The 16,203-nt window shown below is 36.6% G+C and overlaps 1 protein-coding gene across 3 annotated transcripts in view; it reads left to right on the top strand.

Annotated features, from left to right (window-relative positions):
- Positions 1-783: 783 nt before the first annotated feature.
- stat3 (signal transducer and activator of transcription 3 (acute-phase response factor)) overlaps positions 784-16,203 on the top strand; it is a 39,536-nt gene continuing 24,116 nt past the window's right edge. For all 3 annotated transcript variants that reach the window (XM_079828887.1, XM_079828891.1, XM_079828893.1), the window contains exon 1: positions 784-991. The gene's annotated coding sequence lies outside the window, so the exon portion shown is untranslated. The remainder of the gene's footprint in view (positions 992-16,203) is intronic.

The raw sequence follows: 16,203 nt of genomic DNA on the forward strand, positions 1-16,203 counted from the left end.
TTGCAATTTCTGGGAAAGAAAGGACTGTGGTCAACATTATTTGAAGGGACTTTTGTTTGTTCTACAAGTCACACCTGAATCATGAATTTTGAAACCATTGTGTTCAAATGAAAAATACAATAAAAAACACAAATAAACAAACAAACATTTATAGTATGAAAGAAAGCTTTAAAATTAGAATGCTATTCTAAAATTCCTGAGCTGTAAAAAAGCTAATATTATTCCAGGTTTTAGGGCTACAGACTGAACACCTCTATGTACAAATAGTCCAGTAAATAACCTTAATTGATATTTGTTTGCTAAGCAATATTGTTTCTCAAATAAAAGCATTGTAGCCTATATTTTGTCATAAAATATCGTTATTCCGTTAGGCTATATGATTATTCCGAGACATTAACATTAAATTTCGCTCTGTGATTTGTGCTCACATTTAAACATACACTTTGTTATTAAAAAGAAAGAAGCGGAGACTTGATTTGGGCAAACGTCACGACAGCAGCATTTTCACATTCACTGAATTAAAAGTTGAGATGACGTAGGCGCTGCCAGTAATTCAGATGACTTCCAGGCGCGCTGTTCTGGCAACTGGCGCTCCCCCCGCCGGGCTGGGTTTCACAGCCGCGCGTTCCGAGGGAGGACAGAGCAGTCGGAACAGCCTGCCGAGCCAGGGCAATAAACACAGGCGGACTCGAGCGCGCTTGCTCGATGACCCGCCTCTTTGCGTCTTTCGAGTTCAGTGATTGGACAAAATTCTGATCTCTTTCACGAGAGCGTCAAAGACCTGTCAATCAAAGAGAAACTGGAAATGTGCAGCCTGTTTTCGCGTAGACCACTTTAGCTTGCGTGTTTGTAGTGACGGAAAAGTTGAAAAATATATTTTCAGGATAGCGTATAATCTCTTGAACGGTAGTTATTGAAGTCAGTAACGTGTTGACTACGCTTATTTCAGCGGGGGACGTTTTCTCACAAACCTTGAGCGACACATAGAGGGGTAAGTTGTCCAGGCACGTCGCTTTTTAAGGCAGCGAAGTAACGCGCTTTGACGCAATTGTGTGGATGTTGCTCTGTGAGGATTTGTACATCAGTTTCTGTGTCATATTGTGCTCTGCAGTGCCGCTTTAGCTCCGGCTGTGCTGGTTTATCGATCACAATCTAAACCGCTACATTGTGAGAACGGGACGCGCTCGTGACGGAAATAATGCACACATTGTTTCTTGTGAGCCGTTACATGAAAGCCAGAAGAGTGTGACTGTGTCACTGTGACCTGACAAGACAATAGTAGTTGATTGGACAACAAACACATAGTATGTTGCCGAGTCAATTTCCAAAATTAAGAGTTAAAAGAAACAGAAAGTTGTCCGTTTGTCTGAATATTAGTTTTGTAACCTGGTGTGAAGGGGATTTGTTTAACCTGCTTTGCTGTATATCTTCGTTTCTTTAAAAATGCAGTTTCTTGTTTATGGCATGGCACGTTTATAGATGCAATGTTGTCAATTCTTGTCAGTGGAGCCCACTCCCCTTCATCTCTTCTTCTCAGGGTCAGTAAATAAAGCCTTATTTGTGTGCTTGTCGACATGTAGTGCTAAAGTGTGCTTTTTCGGACCAAATAGGCTAAACTGGTCGAAGTAAATTAAGAAATAGATGAAATTAAGTGAGAAAGGGACAAGAGTAAAATTAATAGGCCTTAATACTCAGAGCCAGTATCAATGGTATGTTTGTCTTTTAGACAGTAGGCCTACTGCAAAACCGCTTTAAGGTTTGTTTCTATCTGTTGAATGAGTTTTGAAGGTTATTTTTTTCACACGCGCCGTCTCCAGGGGGATTCCCCACATCTGCGCCATGACGTCACCTCTTCCAGTATATGGCCGAGGGAATCCTCGCGTGCGATGGAGAACGGCGACATCGTCCTTTACCTCTAGTAGTTGGTCACCGCATTTTCGCCTCTTCTGACTTTCATGTCGTTTTACGGAGTTTTGCTTTTACGCGGTAAATGAGACCGGTTTCACTAACTGGTGAATATATGACATTAGTATATTATTTACTTATTATTTGTATATATGGTAATGTACCTTGGTATATAACAGATTTGGACAGGCCTACAACTTCTCATTCTTTATTATTACTATGTTCTACAGTTTAAAGTAACAGTAAAGGCACCAAACTACGGTATCACGTAAATGAAATTATAAGAATGATGCAGTGACCAAAAACGTAAATCTAATCAAAACTTATAATATATTTGAGCTTTTTCAAAGTAGGCCTATTTGCCGTTCACTTAAAGGGATAGTTCACCCAAAGATGAATTATATTTTCAAAAGAAGATATTTTGAAGAATATCAGTTACCAAACAATTGGTTACTTCAAAATATCTTCTTTTGTGTTCAGCAGAAAAAAAGGTTATGCAGGTCATACAGGTTTGGAAAAAATGAGTAAATGATGACAGCATTTTCATTTTTGAGTAAACTATCCCTTTAACTAACGTTATCAGGTACATTTCCCATGTGTGGTGCACACGTGATGACTGCTTTCTCTGTACTCTCTGGCCCCCAAAAATAAAATTTGTTTCTTAACCCTCTAATGCATGAATTATGTTTTTGCATAAATAAAAAAAAATTAATCTTATTTTCTTGAAGATTTAAGATAACAGATTAACAAACAAAATTTTTTTTTTTTAAAAACCCACCCCCTTAGCAGATTTTATTTTGTTGCCTCAGGGCAACGCTATGCAGTATAGGTAGTAAATCACAGAGAAAAATGTAATATTGTCTCAATGTTTATTAGGAAAATCAAGAGGGAACTGGCACTCTTTTCAATTAATAATGGGTTTCAAATATTTAATTGTAGCATTTGGTCCATTTACACACATCAAACAGTGGTCATTTTCCTTTTAAAAACACTTCAAATATGTCTTAGCAAGTAAAAAGTATTTAATCTGACTAAAACTTATTTGTCAATCCATCAAACAGAGGTAGTTTTCTTTTTTCAAACACTGTAGAACCTGTTTGAACAGTTCACTTTCTCACTCTAGAATGTACATTTCCTGAAGAAAATGTGAGTGGTGCTTGCCGTGGCAAAAAAAATCCTCTCTGATGCTACTGGGATGCAAAAAAGCCAAGCAACATGTCTGTAGGATGTTCTGGGGCTGAGATATGGCGTATTAATGTGTTTGTACTGTTGCTAGGGTACTGTACATGGTTGCTACGATGTGTCTATACAGTTCTTGGGGTGATATTTAAAGACTATTGGCCAGTCTGAGTCAAAAGAGCCCACCCTCATGACTGTACGATGTTCTGGGGCTGAGATATGGCTTCTTTATGTTGCAATACGGTTGCTAGGGTGCTCTAAATGGTTGCTAGGGTGTGGCTATACAGTTAATAGGGTGATATTGAAAGACTATTGGCCAGTCTGAGTCAAAAGAGCCCAACTCTGTATTTCTACAATGCTCTGGTACTGAGATATGGCTCGTTAATGTTGATATATGGTTGCTAGGGTGCTGTAACTGGTTGCTAGGAAGTGGCTATGAAGTTATTATTATTATTTTACCATATTGTGCACAAATAACATGTAATGATGTGTGATAACATCCAAACACATTGTCAGCAAAGACCTCCATAAAAAGTACCCCTTATCGCATAACGTTGCCCTGAGGCAACAAGAAGAAAAACTGAATTTCTAAACATGCTAAATTAAAAAAAAGTTAATAAAACTTGACAAACAACTTCTCTACACCTTCATGCACATACATATATTTTTTATTTACAGCTCATGTCATTGTAAATAAGATAACTGAAGCAAATAATCTTACCTTCTTCTCACACCATGTGCTCATGTGACCACATGTCAGAAAAGGAAGCCCTGCCTTCAAATGATGCTTGATAGTGACTCCCACACCTTATTGGACCATTCTATAGCAATCATTTGACCATTTTGATTGGTTGCAATTATTTAAAGAAACATGTACTGGAAATTAAACTTAAAAACACTTTCCGTTGCCTGAGAGCAACGCTATGCAGTAGAGGGTTAATCTTATATGGTCACAAGAAACATACTATACATTCAGTCATATGTGTCCAAACTTTTGACTGGTTCGTAAAGGTGTTAGCATCTGGTAATATGATCGTATCACATGGTTCCACATCTCTACAAGGATAGGAGTTCAATGATACATTTATGTCATGATTGCAATAATTAGTGCTCCATACCTTCATCCTGTGTTTGTGTATGTGTCATGTGCAGCTTCCTCTTTTGTTTTCCTGTTTAAAAAGTTCAATACTAGGAAGCACTTTACAGTCATGATGATCATAATCACCTTTACAGTGAAAAGCCATACATTGACATTCCCCGAATTGTGTGTTTGACCCCTCACCTTTGATTTGTAATTGAAATAACTACAGTATATGTTTATTAGTTTTCTCTTATCAGTTATGTACATTAGGGTTTTGTTACATCTTATTTTGAAAAAGTAATGTTTTTATTGCATTAATTTAGTCTCATATCATGTGTGTATTATCATGATGTTGTTTTGTGTTTGTGTTCTGCACTTTCTATATGTTAGTACTTAGGCCTACTTCAGCTTGTGGAAAAGCTACTTGTGATGAACTTGATTCATCATGTGGCTTTCTCTTGTCTTTACCACCTGTATTATAAAGTTAAATAAATAAAGTGTACATTTAAGGAAGGTCAATATGTTATATTTCTGTAATATAACCCCTAGATTATCGTCTTCTTATGAGTGTACAAGTCTCTATCAGTTATGTCCCTTGCTATGTCAGGTAGTGAGTTCCTCTATCTCTTCCCACTTATAATGTGCTTCAGAGAAGGGCGTAGAGTTTGTTTTTCCAGGGACTCAGACTGCAACATTAGACAACTTGTGTGCACATCTTGTTTTTTTTCTGGGTCCCTAATGACTCACACCATTATCACTAAGTGAACTTATCTAATGAAGGCCATTTGTACCTTTTGCTGGCAGTGGAACGTTATACTATTTTGGGAAAAATAGCTTTAGCTTAATAAATGTGACCCTGGACTACAAAACTAGTCATAAGTCACACGGGTATATTTGTGGCAATAGCCAACAACAATACACTGTATGGGTCCAAATTATCCAAATTTATGCCAAAAACCATTAGGATGTTAAATAAAGATCATGTTCCATGAAGATATTTTGTAAATGTCCTACCATAAATATATTAAAATGTATTATTAGTAGTAATATGCCTTGCCTAGGACTTCATTTGGACAACTTTTAAAGGATTAGTTCACTTCAAAATAAAACAAAAATTCAGATATTTTACTCACCCCAATGCCATCCAAGATGTTCATGTCTTTCTTTCTTAAGTGGAAAAGAAATTACGTTTTTTGAGGATAACATTTCAGGATTTTACGTACGATATGTATACGTATCTATGGTGCGAAGACTATGGGACGGTCCTTCCACCTACGTCCAGCGTGACCTTTGCAGCGTGATTGCGTAATGCCTGGCACGTCGCAGACCAGCACAAGTCGAACAATTGTGGTTAAAAAGTATTTAAATTATTATTATAATTTTTTTAAATGACCAAACGTTTCGCTAGATGAGACCCTATTCCTCATCTGGGATCACGCAGAGCCCTTTGAAAATGCATTGATTTGGACCTTCAATATTTTGGTTGCCATTGAAATACATTATATGGAGAAAAATCCTGAAATGTTATCCTCAAAAAACGTCTCACTTAAGAAAGAAAGACATGAACATGGATGGCACTGGGGTGGATAAATTATCAGGAAATTTTCATTTTGAAGTAAACTAATCCTTTAAAGGTGATTTTCTCAATATTTCGATTTTTTTGCACCCTCAGATTCCAGATTTTCAAATAGTTGTAATATGTAATATGACTGGTTTTGTGGTTCAGGGTCACACACACACACGCACGTTTTTGACTATTTTCCATTGATTCCTTCTGCGCAGCTATATTTCTTGTAGGTTTTATGCCATTTCTGTAGCTTTCTTATTTTGACCCACATACCAAAAAATAATTTCTGCATCTGCTCTTTGCTGTAGTGTTTCCAGCATCTGTATTATTTGGTCATACTGTATGTATCTCGGTGATAGGATGTGCTCCCAACATATCTAACATTATGATATTCCTAGTTTTCCAGTAGGTTAAAATGAAAGAGGAGCTTAATTTCATTGGCATCACATTAGCAACAATCAGCCTGACAGATAGTCCAAACTAACTCTGGGGAATCTGCGGTTGAAGCCAAACCTTCACAGGTGAAAATATGTGGGTGGGGTGGTTATTGATTTATAGCAGCTATTGTTGGAAACATTGGAAATGGTCCTTAAGAAAAACATGGAATTTAGCAATACTTGCTTTAATAACCCTCCAGATTGATTCCATATATCTAAATTGGCATATGCCGCCTTTTTGTTGTTGTTGGCAAATATATATTAGGCTTATCTCTTGTGTTTATTAAAGGTGCTCTTATTTTTGTGTTTGCACTGTTCAATATGGTAGAGATGCCATTGCATTCATCCATGATTCATTTATTTAACAAGCAAAATGTCCAAAAACTAAGATAATGTGCAACACTTTTTAATGCAAGAACATTTCTGAGTGCATCTATAGATGTGTAAATGTGTGATTGTCTCGCTTATCGTAATGGATCAGGATGTCCTCCCAGTCTGTTGATTAGCATTTGAGATTGGGTGTTATTTAGTTTCTCTGAGCCGTGCTAATGAGAGTTAAAAGTCAGTGGGGTCAGACCTTGTTAGCATAGGAAGAAGTTAATAACCTGAGAAGTTTCAACCATTCTAACTGGTAAGCATGTAATTCTGGTCACATATCAACCTGGCAGTTCAGCTGCCCTTGCTACATTTTAAAGCTTTGGTTGGTTTGTGCCAGATAAGCAGAATTGTGGCTGCTACGTGAAGACCAAGTGCAAGTTGCTTCCAGTTTGCCAGTGTTGCTGTGTTATTACACAATATACTAATAATTATACACCATGTGTATGTACTGATGACATTTTTGTTAACTCTTGATTTAAAGAGACTCATATAAGTCAGTGTTAATATGCCTCACTGCACAAGCGGCCATTATCATTGACTTGATGTAAGATGAAAGTCAGAATGTGACATGCTTTTGCCACCTCAAAACTATATGAAACATCTGACATACTTTCTTTTCATTGTGATCATCATATTGAAGGCTCCATGTTTTGTTTGCTATGTCACTGGTTTGTTAGTTTTGGTTTGTTAGTTTTGCATGCTTATGTGAAACCGCTGTTTCATTGAACTGCAGGCAGCAGCTGTCAGCTGTTCCTGATATCACTTATTTATGTCCTGAGCTTGCTTTTTACCAGACTGCCTGGATACCTTAATTCACTCCTGTTTAAGAGACTCAAATGTTGTGTTTATACTGCAGCAGATCAACTTTTTTTGTAAACTTGTTTACACATGGCCAAGTCGGACACAGGTCACACACTGGATGGTGAAATATGACTGATTACTGGATGTCAGATCCATGAGCTGTTTTACAAACTAACTAAAAGTGATTACATTTGATTTGTTGGTTTGTTATTTATTAAATTTGTTAAATAGTTTTTTTTTATTTTGGGGTAATTTAAATATTTGGACCATTTTGCAAATAGTCCAAATGACAGTCCAAATAATTGCAGATGTTACAGTTTCATACTACATTCATTTTTCAGATTAGTTACTTTATACCATGCACAATTGTTATGAACCAGGAACTTTAGATTAAAAAAATAATAATTATATTATATACCTTTTTTATCATGTTTATGAACTTGGGATCAGGATGAAGTGCATTCCGGCTTGGCCAGAAAGCATGATTCTGTTGCCAACAGAAGTGATTCTGCGTTGTATTCTACATTGCGGTTGCAAATGCTGCTGATTTGTCACCACGATAATGTTATCTAACTGGCAAACATAGACAATGTTTTGTTGAAATTGCAAAAAATGACTTGGTTTTGAAAGCATCAGTAAGGATACTTACTGATTAATAATGTTAATTAATAATGTTTTGTATTGTATACCATTGTTTTGTAGCAAAAATATTTATGAGGTTACATTACAGCTGTATAGTTTTGCAACTTTACACATTTTTTTGTAAAGATATATTTAATGAAAAATATAAATGTATCTAGCAAATATAAATGACATGCATATTCTTTTGTTTCTGGCGGGGCCATATTTAAATTAAATGCAATCCACTTAAAGCTGCAGTCCGTAACTTTTAGCGCTCTAGTGGTTAATAAACAGAACTGCGTGCGTCTTGCGGAAGAACATTGCAGCCAGAGCTACTTCTCTCTGTTTATGTCTATGGCGAGTCACGCAGGGACTGTGCTCCTCCGCAGCAGTTCCTACCAGACCGGTGTGAAATAGTCCCAATATAAACTAGGGATGCACCGAAATGAAAATTCTTGGCAGAAGTCGAATAATAATAAAAAAATACTTGGCCGAAGCCGAATACCGAACGCGGTTTTTCGATTTTTTTTTTCTCCCCCACATTTATTTAGCAAATTTTTCACCATTGCATAAATTAAATAGTAAAAATTAGCTTTTTACTATTTTGTCTTGCTTTTTTTTAAAAGAAAAATAACTTGCAAAACTACAATTTAAAAATATTTATTTAACACTGAAAATGTTTAGCATTTCAGCAGACATTATACAAAGCACAATATAACATAAAAAATATAATAATATATATTATTATTTGGCGATCTTATCTTTGGCCTATTATGCTTACAGGTATCATAATCTAATCACTGAGGGTGCTCTATTAAAGTGCAGATGTAGGCTAGGCAACGGCTCCACCACAGCAGTGAGTGTACAGGGAGACATTTAAGATGATTTAGAATTTCAAAAATATTTTGCAACAAATCTTTTTCTATTAATCTGCCTTTACATTGCTTTAATGCGTTACTATTTCAATGTCATTTTTGCGTCTATCTCTGACACTTTAATGTTTCCACACTTCCGACATGTTTGCTGCATTTAGAAGCTGGCGCGCCTCTCTCTCTCACACGCGCTGGTTGCTATATTTGATCGCGTCATCAAAAACGTCATTGCTCTTTGTCTTTTCACTTATTATTAGGGGTGTAACGATTCGTTTTAACAACGATTCGATTCGTATCACGATTTGAGGTTGTCGATACGATTCAAGGACGATATTGGTTCATTTAGAACGATACGATCCGAAACGATTCAGTGACCTGAAATCGATTCAGTAACTTTTTAGCCAAAAATTGTGTGATTGAAATAAATATCTGGATACTGGTCAGTGCAGGTGAAGTTTCCTAGATTCTGTTGTTTCTTGTAAGGGAATCAGGTATATCAATTAATTATGGATATAAACAAACAAGTAAACAACAATTAATGGCAAATGCATTCAGATTTTATTTGAATAAAGTGCAACAGTTTAGGTTGAATTAACAGGAAGTTAAACTTTTCTGCACTCATTTTCAATATTCAATACATTTTCAATAAAAGAAGTGCAACCAACATTTCAACAGTAGGTTAACCTGCTACTTCTGCTTTTGTTTTCCAACATAAAAATATTACAATATTAATATAAAAAATAAAGTGCAACTAACTTCTCTTCAGGTTTAATTAATAGTAGGTTTACCTGCTACTTTTGCTGTTGTTTTTCAACATTAAAATAATACAAATACAATATTAATATCAAAAATAAAGTGCAACCAACATTTCTTCAGGTTGAATAAACTGGCTGAACCTGCTACTACTCTCAGTTTAATAAACAAACAATATTTAACAAAAGATCAAATGTAACCAACTACTCTTCAATGACTCTACAGATTTCTTTTTCAAAAATATCAACATGATCTGACCGCAGAACACTTCTCGGTGCGTTCACTATGTCGCCAGCAGTACTAAAAACTTGCTCTGCTGGCACACTGGTGCCAGGAATGCACAGGTAACAAGCAAGGGTTGAAAGTACAGGTAACACGTTACTAACTTAGCTCTTTCTCCTGGTGGCTTGATAATTTCTCGCTCGTTGGCTTCTCCTCTGGTATCCGCCATGCTATGTTTTGTTTTCTTAGCGCTGCTGCTGGTGCGTTGCGATGATGTCACAGATAGGCAGACTGAATCGAGTAACGTTTAACGCCTTTATCATTAAAAGTGCTAAGAAAAAACATCCATATAAAGTCTGACGTGCTTAAATCCAACGCGTTATTTCCTATTATCGATACAATCGATTGATTACCTTTTAAAACGATGTTAGATCGATATATGTCGTCCGGAAGGCCAACTTGCCGAGCACAGATTGATGTAGTTAGATCATAGGAAAATAAATCGATACATCGATGTAGTAGATGAATCGTTACACCCCTACTTATTATTAATAATTTCGGTTTCCGAACAATCGGTGCATCCATAATATAAGCACTTATTATAAGTGTACATGATTCAGGGTAAGACAAAAACACGGTTTGGAAAATGGATTCATTGTACATTCTCATTATATAATTTTTGTAAATCTTGAATACAAAAAAAGTTACGGACAGCAGCTTTAACATTTTTAATATATATGTCGCAAAGTTCCAACTTTAGTAGATTTCATGACTATGGGTCTTTGCTAAAATGTTGTGTGTTCAAACCTTGTAGGGGATGCTATAGTATATGCTAATGAGGAAGGCACTTTGGGCTTAACCTAAACCTAAAAGTATACTTTTTGTTAAAGGGGACCTTTTATGCCTCTTTTTTCATGTAATATAATGTAATATAAGTCTCAGGTGTCCCCAGAATGTGTCTGTGATGCTTCAGCTGCAAAATACCCTATAGCTAATTTAGTATAGCATGCCCTAAATGCCCCAATATGGTTGGGAGCAAAAACATGCTGTTTTTGTTTGTGTATCTTTAAATGCAAATGAGCTGCTGCTCCCCGTCCCCTTTTCAGAAGAGGGCGGAGCCTTTACAGCTGATACGTGTCCTGGATATGATGTTGGATCATGAACAGTTGGTACTGACCCATCTTTGAGAAGCAACTTTTGTGCAAATCAAGTGTTGAACTGACCCTAATTTGCAAAGCAGTCTGGTGTAAAATGATTCGTACAAACAAATACAAATTTAGGGTGTGTTGTGTTCACACTTGTACAGTTTGTTTGGTCTAGACCAAAAAAAACCCCACAACATTTTGTCCTGGTCAGCTTTTCATTCACATGGCATTTTAACACAGAATCTAAAGATACCAAATCTAAAGCCAGAGGGATATGTTTACAACCTGATTGGTCGGCTTTTATTACTTATTTTTCACAACGGAACATACCGACCATCCAAAGCAATGCTGTCTGCTGGGTTAAATACGCTTGTAGTATGTACGTAGCCTATATAAGATGATGTTTTAATTAAAACAACAAAAAAAGAAACATGTAACAAGATGCGAACCTATAAAGGACCGAATGCTCAAGCATATGTATGTGAAATTGCAAGTGAATTTTGCACAATGGGTCCTTGTAATGGGCGATAGAAACGATATGCAATATAAACGATACAAAATTGGCGATAATGCATGTTGATGATGCAATCTACCCGGAAAATTTAGAGCCACGAGCTGCAACCGGCTGCAAGGCATCATCGAATTCGTCATCTTGAGAAAACATGGCTGAAAGCGAGCTGGTGATAAAGGCCGGTGTAACATCCATTATTTGGACTTGGTTCGGATTTAAGCCGTCCGACGAGCAGCAGCAAACTATACTCTGTAGAGTGTGTGGGGCAACAGTTCCAGCTAAGAGAGGTAGCTCGACTAATCTGTTCTACCACCTCAAAACGAAACATGTCATTGGTACATGCCACCGGTCTCTGTTGAAGCCAGAGACTGTGGACAAGCTTGTGTTCCAGGTGAATAATCTTTAGGGCCTAACAAATGACAAATGGTGTAAACACAATCTCAGCGAGTGCCGATTTTAAGATTTGTTGTTGTGTTGCTTTTTAACTGAGAAGACACCAGTTTTTCTGTTCTTTGCATCTTTTGTGTCCTTTAAGAAAATAACTAAAACTACATTTGGTGCCTTCTGCACTGTTTTGCACTTTTTACTGTCTATGGCATGGCACTGCTGTAAAGAAACTTTTATTCTTGAAAAATGTTCTTTAGTTGATGTATATGTGCCTTATACTGGAAGTATTTTCTTTATTCAAAAAAATGATTGTGCTTTCATTTGACTCTTTATTATGTTTTCATTTGAAGTATCTGTGCACTACACTTGGAACAATTCTTTATTTAAAATAGCCATGCCATTGCCTAATACTGGAAGTATTTCCCTAATTCACAGTATCCGTTCCTTTATTAACAAGACAACAGTTTTCATTTTATTAAGAGAACAAAATGTTTAAAACCAAATGCGTTACATTAGGCTGCAGGTAAGGAACTTTGTTTGAAATATGTTTTTATTTAAAGAAGCTTTTTTTGTGTTCAAGATTTACAAAAATTATATAATGAGAATGTACAACATGAATCCATTTTCCAAACCGTGTTTTTGTCTAAACCTGAATCATTATGGTACACTTATAATAAGTGTTTATATTGGGACTATTTCAGACCGGTCTGGTTGGAACCGCTGCGGAGGAGCACAGTCCCTGCGTGACTCGCCATAGACATAAACTGATAGAAGTAGCTCCGGCTGCAATGTTCTTCCGCAAGACGCACGCAGTTCTATTTATTAATATATAATATTATATATTAATATATAATATTATACTATATTAACCACTAGAGCGCAAAACGTTACGGACTGCAGCTTTAAAGTATCTGTGCATTACACAAAATAATTTTCTTTGCCATATACTGAAAGTATTTTCAGTACAGTGTCTGTTCCTTAACTAAAAAGACAACAGTTTTTCCTGTTCTCTGCATCTTGGGTGGCATTTAAGAACCAAGGACTTAAAGGGGTCATGAACTGTGTTTTTTTTTTAATTTTTTAATGATGTTTCCTGGGGTGCGCTTATAATTTTAGAATGCTTTTTACATAAAAATTTGTCATACTTTATAAATAAAAGGCATTTTTCCTACCCAGATTTTAGCCCTCTGCTCTGAACGCTCAATTTTAAGGGGCGTGTCCGCTGGGAGACTTAAGTGTAAACACCCACTGCTGTGATTGGCTAACGTCTTTTGCATTTGAAATAGTATTACTCTCTCTTTTAGCTTGTTTTTACAATTACAGCTCTCATGGTTAACTAATCGTGGAAAGTGTTGCATTACATTTATATCTATGACATTATATCTATGGCATTATATTAAGATCTATGGCATCATATTTAGATCTATGGCATTATATTTATATCTATGGCATTATATTTATATCTATGGCATTATATTAAGATCTATGGCATCATATTTAGATCTATGGAATCATATTTAGATCTATGGCCTTATATTTAGATCTATGGCATTATATTAAGATATATGGATAAGATAAGATGTGGCATGAAAGGTTGCAGTAATGATCTTTTGTAGCCGATCACACACATGCTGAGCGCATGAAAGCAGCGATCTCATCATTGCAACTCAGTTTCTGTACACTAACGAATGCTTTCATCTTCACTAACAGTGCAAACGTGATATAGTTAAGAGATTCGTTGAATAAAACGGGAGTCACTGATAAACGCGTCACTGATAAACTCTCGTTGTTTGATTGACAGGTTCAGCGCGTTCTGCTCAAACGACTGCAAAGGGAGCTTTCTTTGATCGCTTTCTTTATAGAATTTAATCACCGTTACATAACAGATTATTTTCATCCTACTAAGAGAAACAACGCAAGTTGATCTTTAGTCACTGGTCGGATTTACTGACACACAGACAAAGAACATCTGACAACATGAATCATTACATTTCAGATCAGGCATTGGAGTGAACACAGTTACTTACATGTTGCGTTACTGTTGAACCCAGTCACTGCACAATATTTTGTAATCCTCAACGGCATGTTTATTGCTTGGTAGCTCGATCTGGTTTAACACTAGGCCTATGTTACATGTGCGAATCGGTGGGCGGGGCTAAACAGGCAGTGATGAAGTAGGCGTCAATCTTCTTCTGCAGAGGCGGTGCTTGCATCCCTTTGTCGTTTGCTGGGCCTGGTGTCTATAAAAGCTTTTCTTTGACTAACAAGGACGTTTTCAGCTCTGAAATTTACAGGATATTCTTATATTACCATGACCTTTTTATATCAAAAGCTCAAGGGAAAGTTGATTTCTCAATTCATCACCCATTTAAACTAAGTGAAGTGCCTTTTAGAATGGTTTGCACTAAAGGAAAGAAACCCAATAATTTAAGCTTTTTCTTTGTTAAAGTGTATTTATCTGCAACATTATATTGTATAATTACAGTTTTGCACACTAAATGTTCTCAAAAACTACATACAATGTTTCCTTCTTTCTTTAAAAAAAATAAATAAATTTTAGCAGTTTGACTTTCCTTTGGGTGTATGTAACCTGTTCTGAAATGGTTCTATTATAATTTATATATTGTGAGATATATCGTTATCGCAAGAGGCTGCAATGTATATCACGATATGGATTTTAGGCCATATCGCCCTTCCCTTAAAGGCACCCTTTAAATTTCATCATCAGCCTTGAATGCGTATGAGTCTCAAATTGTTAAACTGATTAGTTGGTCCACAAGGTGTGAACACTGAAGCTACTTCTAGAGATGAATAACGCTGATAATAGACAGATTCGCTTGCAAGCATATACTTCGGATTATTATCCAAAGGTCTTCTCCCAGTAGACCTGTTGGAAGTATACTGTATACTGGCATTTTGGATGAAAGTTGCATTGTCCTGGCTGATGGAAATAGGTTGTCTTTAGTGGAAATTTAGTGGAAATTCAGACGTGAGATTTTATCGGAATAACAAAAAAATCAGTGTCATGCTGTGGAAACAGAAGGAAATGCCACTTAACTAAACTGCATGTCTTCACAGATACTCCACAAGTTTGAATGAGTGTGCTGTAGGAGGCAGGTAGGAGGTGAGAGACATTGTTAAAGACAGATCAAAACACAGCTCGCTCCTTCCTCAACCTTCACGGAAATGGAAAGGCTAAGTTCAAAGCCAGGTCTGGGACTTTTAATATTGTCTGAATATTGGCTTTGTCTTTGAGTGTCACATCGTTTGATCTCCAAAATGCTATTGCACTATAGTGGCTAATTCATTCAGTATAAAGTGCTGCAGTGATGACATATATTTGTTGCATCACCCATCTATGGGTGGTTCCCTCAACAAAAAACATAATAGGAGTTTTCCATTGGCCTGACCAACAAAAGTTTATGATAAACATGATATTCTTTACAAATGAACACAACTCTTATGTGGTGTAGTTTGTTTTTAGCTTTTTAATTCTGGCGATTGCATTTAGGCTTCAAAATACGATTGCATGACTGGTTTCACAATCACACTCACTTAATTCTATCGATCCCTGGTGCATTGGCACTCAACTTACGTCATCCCAAACTTGCACAGCGCATGATAGAAAACAGATCACGGGTCAATATATTGTGTTTTTTGTTAATTAATTTGCTGCTATTTTGCACAGCAGAGTGACGCAACAACACTACTGTATGTGCGTCACATGAATTCGGCTTTCTGCTGCTTGCAAACTGACTCTTTTGAGGAGACGGCTGATTGTGAGCCATTCATTTGCCGCTAGTGATTGCACTCACTATGCACGCTCACTCTTGCTTGTGAAAGTGCAACTGAACTCAGACCACCTCATACAGGTAGCCTCAGGTTTGGTACCCTCACTACCCTCGTGCGCTCACAGGTCCGAATGAGAGCTTGCACATTACCAATTTTTCATGCGAACCGTGCCCTGTTTCGAACTAAACCGCATTTGTGAAAGCACCCTTAATGTCCCCAGCAAACTCTATAGTCCCATTAAGCCACTTGTTAGCAGCAACCACCTTATTCAAGAAAAGTTAAAGCTTTGAAAAAATCATAAGAAGGTATTACTGATGTATTTTATGTTGTAGAATAAAATGTGAAAATATCTTGAGCTTGTGTTAATCAAAGACCTTATTCTATGCGTGTAACCAAAAGCCCATTTAAAAAAAAGTGCTATATTCGTAAATAGTTTTTGAGTTTTGGCCAACAAAATACGTCATCCCTGCAGCATTCAATAGGCTAAATTCTAGGGCTGTTCGATTATGGCAAAAAACATAATCAGAATTATTTTGGTCAATATTGTAATCA

Source organism: Gobio gobio, assembly GCF_949357685.1.
Source record: "Gobio gobio genome assembly, chromosome: 1".
Lineage (NCBI taxonomy): Eukaryota > Metazoa > Chordata > Actinopteri > Cypriniformes > Gobionidae > Gobio > Gobio gobio.